Raw genomic sequence first — 12,837 nt, forward strand, 5'->3', positions numbered from 1 at the left:
AAGTCGTAAAAGTCAGAATTGCAAGACGTAAACTATGAATTCTGAGAAAAAGTAAAATACTCTAGATTTAAATTGAATTTAGAGAAATTTTTTTTTACAATTGTGAGATTTAAACTGAATTCTGAGGAATTCCCAGAAAAAAAAACTACCTTGTGTTATTTTATTCCAAGCTTTGATAGTATTGACTGCTTTATGATACTTTCATGTTTTTGCCCTTTATTGAGCTTGACAGAATTCTCCTTATGTGTTTTAGAAAAAAAAAAACATATCGGCTTGGAAGGACATAAAGCTGAAAAATGGAGACAGAAGTTTTATTTAAGGACATGCCGTTCCTTTAAGAACACCAATTGTAGCATGAAGCGGTTAAGTATAAACTTCTGCAGCTATGCACTTTGTCTTAGATTGGTACATTAGCAGTACACTGACCATAATTGCATCATAATTCATTTCTTCTTGGTTTCTGCGGTGTGTTCTCAGCTCCCTCTCTTGATGATTGCTCTTAGATGATGTAATACACTTTGTTGTAAGTAGATTTTGAGAAGAACACAAATGTAAATGCACTAATGCATTGTCAGATGTGGAATTATTATTATAATGCTCGTAAAGCAACACAGATTCCTCTTATGATGCATCCTTCTTTTTTTCAGCAGATAATCATACAACCTTCATTTGAGCTTTGTTTTGTAGATCATTTCAGTTTTAGGCGTTTAGTCTACTTTGGGACTTTGCAACTTTATGCATCTTCAGAAATGTAAAGGGATATTTAAGTGATATTTCACAAAAAAAAAAAAAAAAAAAAAAATCGATATAATTTATGACTTAAGAATAACATTTCAAATTTAGATTAACTTGATCTGGTAAAATTACTGTTATTAATAAAAACACATTTTAAAAGTCTAATAAAAACGAAATAAAAACAAATAAAAATAACTATAACTTTAGCTTATTAACCTGAAAACAGAGAATATATATATATATATATATATATATATATATATATATATATATATTTTATACCAGTGTTCTTTAGTATCATTATTATGATATATACATATTATGTATATATATATGTATAATATGTATATATCATAATAATGATACTAAAGAACACTGGTATAAAAAATTATACAATATTATTAATAATAATAATATAAAAAAGTATTTTATTAGTTAATTACAGAGATACAATTTCAAAATTTCTTTTAGATTAACTTGCTGTACTAAAATGACTAATACTAAACCTGAAATAAAAATGAATAAAAATAAACAATTGTAAAAAAAATAATTAAGAATAGAATTGACTAAAACATTCAATAAAATTATTAAAACTGCAGCTAATGAAAGGGAAAACATAATAAAACATTATATATATATATATATATATATATATATATATATATATATATATATATTTTACAACAGGTTTATATATATTTATTTGCTCTTTTGTTGTCATTTATGTTGTTTTATATTGTTGTGGTTGTCTTCTTTATAAAAGTATATAAACTCTGTGAAGCAATTTAAGCCGCTATAAGATGCTATAAAAATGCATTATCATGATACACTATGTAATGAAATGTGCATTCAGACAAGTTTATGTTTGTGTGTGTGTGTGTGTGTGTGTATGTGTGTGTGTGTTGTGGTACCTGTGAGGTAAGTGTTGTGGGAGGAGTTGATGAAGTACTGAGAGAGAGGGAAGGTCATATCTTCACTCAGGTCCAGTTTTTCTGGAGGAATGACGCTGTTCTCCTCACTGATCAGATACCTGGCGAAGCCCTCCACTGAGATCTGCCCTGTTACACAATTAAGACAAAGAAGGTGCATGCAGCACATTTCAGTAGAGAAGACATTTCAGGACTTTTAAACTGCAAAACTGCATTCACAACCCAGCTACATCCCTTAACGTGTTATATTTGGACTATTACTATCATTCAAGACTTTGAGGTCGATAAGATTTGTTCAATGTTTTTTGAAAAAAGTCTTCAAGGCTGCATTTATTTGATTAAAAATAGAATAAAAGAGTAAAATATTATTATGGAAACTGATAAAATTATTTATATAATAAAAATATATTTAATAATATACAAATGTATTTTTGTAGCTATTGCAAATATACAATAAATTAATGTTATTACTATTCAAAATAGCTGTTTTCTATGTGAATATCTGTTAAAACGTAATTTATTTTTGTGATCAAATCTGAATTTTCAGCATCATAACATTTCAGACCATTGCAATTTCACGCATTTTATTTTCCAGGATACTTTAATGAACAGACAGTTGATTTATTTGAAATATTTTTTTTTTAACATAATAAATGTCTTAAGTGCCACCTTCGATCAAATCGATGTGTTCTTGCAAAATAAAAGCATTAATATGCACGCTCACCTCTGATATTCTCACTCTCTTTCTCTCTTTTGCACCTAAAGTAACAACTCACCACGTCGAGTAAATTAGCACTGCGATTGCAAACAGACTTCAAATTAAACTCAAGCTGGAGATCAGCGCTCCCTAAACAGCACTCGGGGCTGAAGGGAAGCCACTCGGGGACGAGCGTCCCCCGTGACTCATTCTCACCAGCAGTTTACATTAATTAAACTTGTTCTTTGCAGAGCTCCGGAGGTAATTAACCGTGGCCCTCTTTCTGGTTGCAGGACGGTACAGCGAAGGCTGGATGACGTGTGTCAGAGCAAACAGCCTCTGATTTGCACACACCGAAATAACACCAAGCACCTTGCTGTCGCGAAAGGGGAGTCAAATGGGTTTTAAAGACTACAATTACCACACACTGCTGAAATTCAGCAATTGTCCTGTCGAGTTAAACAGAGAAGGAAAGAACAGGATTGCATCTGCTGTCACGGTCCTGCATCCTGCTGGTTTTCAGGCCAGTTCAGACAGGTCTAATTTGAAGATTTCAGAGGGTTTTGCAACTAGTCAGACCAACCAATCAACCGTTTCATGTAACTGCCTTAAAGTATAAACAGTTTTAAAACATGTTGGGTTGGTGCAACCCAACTTTGGGTCAAATATGGTCTAACCCAACTTATGGGTAAAAAATTAAATGTAAAAATGTTACCCAATAGTTGGGTTAGTCCATATTTGACCAAAAGCTGGGTTCAAACAACAAGATGCATGGTATTATATTTGACATGCAATTTTTTTCTGCTGTACAGTTATAAATATCTAATTGTTTTACATTACAAGCAACAGAATGTCATCACTTTTTCTCCATATAAATATCAGCAACTGCAATTAATTGCATATAAACATATATTAGTATCACTATATAAGACTATATGAGCCATAAAAAAAATGTATGAAATATGCTCAACAAAAAACAGTAATACAACCGTTTTCTAAGATGTATTTTTATATTTTACCCAAAGTTTCATTAAACTCTTCCATTACATTTTTTTTTTTTTTTTTTTTGTGTCATCATTATTATTTTATATGTCCGGCTTTGGAAGGTTAAAAAAAAGACCACCATTTAAAATACAAAAAATAAGCACCTCGTCACCAGCGTTTATTGAGAATCGGACAATGCACAATATAATCCTGCTAACGCAAACCATTCCCGCATTTACAACCCTGTTGTTCTTCCAGACCTATGATCAATACCACACAAATATCAGCGTCTCGTGTGTCTGCTGTGTCTCGTGTGGGTGTTCGCCTGTCTTCTGCCTGTCTCTGAGATCGGACTGAGAAAACAGAGTCGCTAATCCGCGTGACAGCAAGGTGTCACGCTAGAACCGCCAGCTAAAGAGCCCCATGATCATCCTCATCTATGTCCATCGCTGGCCCCTCTGGACTCAATGTGCCTGATCAATCACCTGTCAATCACTAACGGCCGCCCGCTTATTATCATCCAGTGACCTGATCTCCGGTTTGCCCGTGGAGCCTTGTGCTCTGAGAGATATAAATAAACCGGCTCCACCGCAGCGTCGGACCGCATCTCGTGAGTTATTGTTGCTATGGTAATGAAACGATGCAGAATGTTATGGACGTTTTGTTTTCTTTCCACAGAATAAGAAAAACTCAGACTCACACAAGTGCACTTCCTCGCTGTCTGCCTTCTAAGGCCACATCCTAACAGAAATGGATCCTTATACGGTAGATTTGCATTGTATAAAAGTACATACTGCACAAGAATGTTGGTTTAATTAATCTTTAATCAAATTAAGCTATTTATATCTATATTTCTCAGTTTAGGGCATATTATACTACTATACATAACCCTAACCCTAACCCTAAATAAAAAAAGGTTTGTATTCATTAGTGTTTGAAATTTATTTCTTTTGATTTAAAATGTATAAGCATAAAACATATATTGCACAAAAATGTGTCACATGTATGATCTGTTTTGTTTTGTCTGATTTAGTTTTCTGTTTCCTTTCCCCTGCCTTGTTCGTTTCCATGGTTTTTGATTAATTAGCTCCACACCTGTTTCAGTTCTCCCAATTAAGTTTCTAGTACTCAAGTTCTGTGTTTTTTTTCCACTGGTCCTTTGTCGGCTATTATTTTGATCTTCATGTTGTGCTACCCGAGCTCGAGTCCTTGTTTGCTTTGTGGATTATAATTAAAAGACTGTTATTTGCCTACTCCTGCATCATGTACCTCCTTATAGCACAGCATCAGTGAGAAAATGGTGAAATAATCAATATTTAATTGCATTAAACAATAAATATGTATACGTTTCGGTCTAGAATGAATTAGTATATGAGCAGGGCTGTAGCACAACGTTTTTTCAAGGTTGTAGGTGTCCAGGTACAGAAACTGAATAATCACATGTAAATAGCATTGCATAGTCTTCACTGTATAAATTAAAGATTATTTAAGATGAATTCTTGTTAAAACTACAAAGTAATTCTGTAAAGAGAAGTAAATGATTTTCTCCCATTTCATTTATTGGATTGACATTAAGGACACTGACAGCAGCTAGTAAATTAGGTGCTGTCACTTTAAGAGATAATACATCCAATATGATACACAATCTGATTTCTTTCTTTCTTGTTTACTTTTACTTAAGACATAACCGACCATTTTTGAGAGGATACACACAATGACAAGTTTTTTTTTATGTATGTGTCTTTTTAAGAGTGTATTTTTGTGTTTGTATGTTTAAACTGGTAAGGAATATTTATTCGTTCAGGCACGGGATGAAGCGCAGAAGAGCTCGGTCTGGTGTTTGCCTAGCTCTCCGTGTGCGCAACGAACTCGGCGTGCAAACTCTGTTGAGTTGTTCTGCGTCTTATGTTTGAATGCACTGTTTTAAATGTTTACATTTTCAAGACTTAAAACACGTGCAATTGATAATCTTTCATGACGACGCACAAGAGCGTCTTCTTATGTTGGTCTCAGGCAGTCGGCCAAAATCACCAGGGTGCCCCCCTCAGCCGTGGGCCCCTATAATTGTCACCACCTTTCACACCACTAACAACGGCCCTGTATAGACCACATTATGTGAGGCTACAGAACTGTGTGTCTGATATGGTGGTCTACAGTACGGGGGCCCCACAGGGCTCGGTGCTTTGTCCGTTTCTTTTCAAACAAAAAACATTTATTTCTTTATTTTATTATATATTTTATATTAGTATGTAAGTATCTTTTAGTAAATTAATATACTAATTCATATAATTGTAATAATTAATATAAATTTACTAAAAGATACTTACATACTAATATAAAGTATATAATAAAATAAAAAATAAATACTAATAATATAAAAATGTTATAACTATGTATAAATGTAGCCTATAAAACACATAAAAATACAATGCATACTTAAAAAAATATGTTATGCCGAAAGTCACAATCTAATTAATATTCATGATACTGTGTGCTGATTCGCTGACAGACAGCAAACCTCCTTCGAAGGACGTAAACAAGACGACATTTACATTTATCAGACAGTTTTAGCCCTAATTATTATATATGTGTATATATGTTTCAGACCTAATTATTAATCTTTCATGCCAAAAATTCAAAATGTGACTGATGTTTCTGTAAAGTTTTTGTATTTTGATATTAGTATATCGATGGCAACAGGCATTTAATAGAGATGGGATTTATAACAAGATCTTTCCTGGTTATATTCCGTGGTTTTTGCCGTTTAAAGCGACCGAGAACATCAACATACACAAATCCATCAGTGTTTTAATGTGGCTGTCAATCAATAAGCGGAAAAAACTAATGAGGGATTAGATTTGATATTAGCATGGTGACAGGACCAGACGGTGCTCGATTACAAAGACCTGATGTCTTCTGCTCTTATATAAATGCAACACCTCATGGGAATGCAAGGCAAAACCCTCCCACGTAATTATCAGCAATTAACAATTACATGGAGCTGTCTATCAGCGATTGATGGACAAACACCCACAAACACTCGCGGTCTTCGGTCATGCTGTATTTGAAAGCTGTAGCAAAGGGGAAGATTTTGCATGCATTATGACTAAATTTGGGTCTGTTTCTCACACAAAGCGTCACATGACTTTAGAAGATTTGCAATATTGTGAGTGAGCTATTTGAAATACTGTAATGGTGTTATTTTAGTCACTATGAACTCAATAAAATCAATATTGCAGCGCTGTAATCCAAAAATGGAGAATGTTAAGGGCTTCATGCAGTTTTCAACCAAAATAAAAGCTTGATGGATTAATGCTTGGAAATTAAGAAATTAAGGCATAATAATTAGTACCAGAATTTTACAGTTGTATTTTTAATTATAAAAATTATTATTGATAATATTATAATTTCTTGATTGCTTGATTTTTAGTATTATAAAAATAATAATATAATATTTTTTGTTAATAACAATAATAATAATAATTAGTATTTATTCCTATTTTATTAATATTATATAAATGTTACTATAATAATAATAGTAATAATAATAATAATAATAATAATAATAATAATAATAAGTATTATTATTATTATTATTATTATTATTATTATTATTATATTAAATCTTTGTTTTATTTTATTGTGGAATAGTATAATAATAATAATAATAATAATAATAATAATAATAATAATAATAATGTAGTTTATAATAATAATAATAATGTAGTTTATAATAATTTAATAATTTAATGTATTTATATTTGTATTAATATTATTACTAGTAGTGCTGTTATTTTATACACATACTGATACATAAACAAAATATGATTTGGGCCAAATTTTTCAGCTATTCTGATTGTTAAGATGATTATAATTCTAGATTAAATACTTCATTTCTTTTTAGTATCATGACAACAATAATATATTCCATTTTGTTTCCTATTTATTACTTAACACTCTTAATCATTCGGCCGAACTATAAAGCAGGGAAAGAGCTTCTGTTGTGTTCAGTGGAAGAAAATGACAGCATACGTGCTCGAGAGCGATAGCGAGAGAAAAATGCCTGCTTTGATCAATTTCAGGCGTTTATCTGGCACAGACCTTTCTGAATCATGGCTGGGTTGGGCTCATATTTCTCCATGAGCAGCTGGGTTTGTTCGGGCTTGAGCGGCGGGTACAGGATCTCGTTCAGACGCGGGTCTCGCTGCTTGTTGTTGATGAAGTCTGTCATCTGATCCACCGTCAGATAGTTTCTGCTCTTCACGCCGCTGGAGAGAGGAACAGAGATACAGGAAAGAGCATACGGTTTACACTGATAATCATAACACAGAGATGAGCAGCTAGCATCCCAGCATGCTAATTACACAATGACTTTCTTTTTTCCTCTGTTATGATCAATACAATTATCTTTCATCAGGATATTTTAAACTGTTACGCCCCCAACTAATTACAATACTTCAATGCGCTCATGTGCGCTCGTCTCATAAATATCATTCCAATATGACTTCAAGGCATCATTAACTACTATATATAAGTAGTTATAAACACACACACACACACACACACACACGCATATATACATATATACACAAACATGCATACATTAAAATGAATAATAAAAAAGTAGAAAACAAATTATGGATAATATAATCAAATTAAATAAATGCATACAAACAATAAAAAATATATAAAACTCTAAAATTAACATAAAAGTATACGTAAACAAAAGATAAACAGACAAATAAACAAATAAATATCAACAAAAACAAACATAAAAATAAATAAATAAAAGGTAAATAAACAGAAAAATTTGACATAAATAAATATATAAAAACTGAATTAAGAAACCTATGTATAAATAAATAACATTAAAATTAACATTAAAATATTTCGAATTAAAATAATAAATAGAAATAAAAAAAACTGGAAAAAAAAGCTAAATAAAAAAAAAATGTAAATGTAACAAACGGATGAAATAAACTTTCACATTAAATTTGTCAAATAAATTAATAGATTAAAAAAAACATATAAACAATAAAAACAATGTATAAATAAACTAAAAATAATAAACCGATAAACCGATAAATAAATGTATAAATAAATAAAATATAAATAAATAAATGTATTTTTTTCAATTAGACAAATAAATACATGAATGAAAACAGACAAATATGTAATTGTTTAAATAAATAAAACCTGATTTAAAAAATATACTAAAATAATTAAAAGTATAACAGATAAAGGATGAATCCATTTAAAAAATAGAAATATAACGAAATAAATAAAAACAAATAAATCTTAAAAACACATAAATAGATACAAATATTGCATAATTAAATGCATAAAGTATAAATATATAAATGTATAAGTAAGTATATAAATAAATAAATGCAAAATGTTATCTTATTGAAGTCATACAGCATCAGCTGAAAATGGCTTTATAAAGACTTACAGATCAGCAAATATTTGGTTAATCTCAGATCGTGGGCAGAGGTTGTTGATGAACGATTTGTAAACATCAGGTGTTAAATCCTCCAGAGGAATGGAGTCGTTCTGCAGAGACGAACAAGAACAGACCATCACATTACGTGTAGCATTTTATTTTACCTTTTATTTGACTATTTACTTATCATAAATACAACAATTTGATAATAATCCCTGAACCTACACCTAAATCTAACCTTACCCATGCAGTAAGTTAGTATAGCACTTATATATCATGGCTCTCTTTGATTGCTTCCACTGTCCTCATGGATAAAAGCGTCTGCTAAATGAATCAATGTAATGTAAATGTAATTATAGTTTCCTTACACTACCCTCTATTTTCTTGGGTAAGTACACTGTAAGTACACATACTGTAACCATTTTAACATCATGGATTTAGAAAATCTCCCGGTGTTCAACGTTCAACCTTTAGATTTGCTGTAAAATGATTAAGCAAACGAATAGACTCCCCTTGATCCTGGGAGTGAAAAAAACAGATAAACAGCTAAAACAAAGGAGTATAAATAAATAAATAGAGTGAAAAATTGGACAAATAAATAAACAGATTAAAAACTAAAAATCTGTATAAAATAAACAAAAAAGTACACATGTAAAAATAAATAAATAAATAGGTAAATAAATATGGATTAAAATGGGAAAAACCCAAATAAAATAAAATAATAAAACAAAATGATAAATAAAAAAAAATAAAAAAACTGATGAATAGATACAATGTATGAATAAATAAATTAATTAATTAATTAAAAATATAATAATAAATAAATAAATAAATAAATAATAGACAAATAAAAAACGAATAAATAGATACAAGTAAAAAAATAAATAAATAGATAAATAAATATGGATTAAAGTGGGAAAAACTGAAATAAAATAAAATATTAAAACAAAATTGATAAAATAAACAAATAAAAAAACAGATGAATAGATACAAATAATGTATAAATAAATAAATACATTAATTAATTAAAAATATAATAATAAATAAATAAATAATAGACAAATAAAAAAAACTAATAAATAGATACAGGTAAAAAAATAGATAAATAAATATGGATTAAAATGGGAAAAAACGAAATAAAATAAAATAATAAACAAAATTTATAAATAAACAAATAAAAAACAGATGAATAGATACAAACAATGTATGAATGAATAAATAAATTAAAAAATATAATAATAAATAATAGACAAATTAAAAAAAATAAATAGATACAAATAAAAACAAATAAATAGATAAAAACAATGAATAAATAAATATATGCGTAAATTATTTTCAAAAAGTAAAAGAAAAACAAACACATAAATAAAAGATAAATAATAGAAAATTGAAAGAATAAATAAATGAAAAATTTATAAATAAATTTGAGAATAATATCAAATTTCTGATTAGTTAAACACTTTTTTATTTCCTCCTGAGGTCTTTTAACGTTATTGATTTTGAGATGTGTTCAATGTTCAACCTTTACAAAACAATAAGGCAAACAAACAGACTCCCTTTGATTCTGGAAGTAATAACGTGAGATATCGTTTATCAAGCGGCGTGCCGACAGCACACGATTTGGGTAAGGCCCACAAATTGACTTCCTGTGGAAACATGAGGTGTTCCTGTCTGCCAGCGGGATTCTGGAGCGATTAGCCGAACATATGCTCACCCGTCCGGCCGGAAGATTGCAGCTCTCCAGCGCCGTCTCCACGCGCTTCCGGTCCGTCGAGAACAAGCGGAAGAAGCTGCAGAGAGACAGAAACACGAGGACGATTCAGATCTGATCACGTTCTGCTTCAGCATGAGACGGAGGACGTCTTACTTTTTCACTGGGATTCGACCGTCTTGATTCGTCTGCAGCTTGAGTCTCGTGAAGCTGGTGATAAAAAAACAAACTACATCAGTCATTCTCTGGAAACACTTACTGATTGTGTTATAGATACAGATATATCAATATAGGTATGCACACACTATATTTATTCCTATTCGTCACCAGTACACAAATAATTAAATAAATGGATAAATAGATATAGACAGATAAATTGATAAAAAAAATATATATATATATGAAATTTTTATTTAAAATAAATAGATAAGAAATACACACACACAAATATATAGTGAAAATTTGGACGAATAAACAGATTAAAAACTAAAAATCAGTATAAAATAAACAAAAAAGTACACATATAAAAATAAATGCATAAATAGATAAATAAATATGGATTACAATAGGAAAAACCTAAATAAAATAAAATGATGAAAAAATTGATAAAATAAAAAAATAAAAAAACAGATGACTAGATTCAAACAATGAATGAATAAATAAATTAATTAATTAAAAGATAACAAACATGAAAAATAAGTTGATATTAATATAAAAAATATATAATTAGATTTTAAAAAGTATATACTAACTAACTAAATACAATTCAAAGTTACTTCAAAACTAAAAAAATTATAATAATACTTATATGTTAATTTACTGATTGATTAATATTTTAATATTCATAATTATTTCAGAAAATTTGTTTAAAATGCACAGATAAAAGATAAAAACATATAAAATATTAAAAACAGACAATCACACAAACAAAATCTTAATTTGTATTTTATTAAAATTAACACCAATTATTTTCCAGTTAAAATTAAATGGCCTGCTTTAAAGTGTTAGTTCACAAAAAAAAACCCTAATAAATCAATCAATAAATAAATATAAAAAATTAAAGAACCAATGAATTAATTAAAGAAGATTAATTATAATAATTTATGAATAATAATAATTAATTGATACAAGCTAATTCTGTAATGCTTTGCTTAAAGCTTTTATATATAATGCATTATAAATGTAGTTTTAATGTATACTTATAATGCACTGTATGATCTTAACCACAGTTATAATACATTGTAATATATATTTTTTAATTGTTGCACATTTATAAAGTCAATGCATTATTATACATTACACAAGGCTTTCAGTGAAGTGTTACATTCTTTTAAAATCTGGTTCTGCTTCCTGACAATGACTCTTCAACTAAAAAATCATGTGATGATGGAAACAGGCAGATATATTCGTCATCAGGTACTCACGCTTTCTCCAGAGAGGACTCTCGGTCCATGTTTTGAGCGAGCAGGTTCGACGCCAGACTGAAGAGCTCATCTGCCCACTCCTTTAACACAAACACAAAAAAAAAGGCATTTTCATTAAAACAATTCAGGTCAGGATTCATGCTGCACAAGAGATATCATGATGAAATGTTCAGAGGCAGTAAAACACCTTGGCCACGTCTTCTTGGAAGGCCATGAAGTTGAGGTACTGGATGTTGACCATGTCGTGTCCCGTCACCACCGTCAGCATCCGGTTCTCTATCCGTCCCACCAGATTCCCCACATCCAGCAGCTCCCGCAGCTTCGCTTCCTGAGGGAAAAGCACAATAATGAAGCTGCGCCGCCATAAAACATGGCAGAATAAGCCTGTAAAGCCTCTTTAAGACTGCTACGATCTCTTTCCGTGAGATACACCTGCTGCTGATGATGGAGAAACAACATCTAATGCATCTACAGTATTTTTCGGACACCTGAGTATAAGTCGCATCAGTCCAAAAATACGTCATGACTAGGAAAAAATCATATATAAGTCTCATTTATTTACAACCAAGAACCAAGAGAAAGCATTACCGTCTCCAGCCGCCAGAGGGCGCTCTATGAGTGTAGACTACAGGAGAACTGAGCAGCATAGAGCGCCCTCTGGCGGCTGGAGACGGTAATGCTTTCTCTTGGTTTATTTCTCTTGGTTCATGTCAAATTAATTTTGATAAATAAGTCGCACCTGACTATAAGTCGCAGGATTAGCCAAACTATGAAAAAAAGTGCAATTTATAGTCCGGAAAATATGGTAATCTAATACCCACACCGGACATAACGCTTTTATGTCATAAAAAAGAAACATATTTTTTGCACTTATTGAAATTACTTCAGAACCAGCATTTCAATTTGAAATGTAA

General features: G+C 30.4%; 1 pseudogene; it reads right to left on the reverse strand.

The window, feature by feature from the left end:
• LOC113060807 (1-phosphatidylinositol 4,5-bisphosphate phosphodiesterase beta-1-like) overlaps window positions 1-12,837 on the reverse strand; it is a 61,043-nt pseudogene that overhangs the window by 22,297 nt on the left and 25,909 nt on the right.

This window comes from Carassius auratus, chromosome 42 (genome assembly GCF_003368295.1).
Source record: "Carassius auratus strain Wakin chromosome 42, ASM336829v1, whole genome shotgun sequence".
Classification (NCBI taxonomy): domain Eukaryota; kingdom Metazoa; phylum Chordata; class Actinopteri; order Cypriniformes; family Cyprinidae; genus Carassius; species Carassius auratus.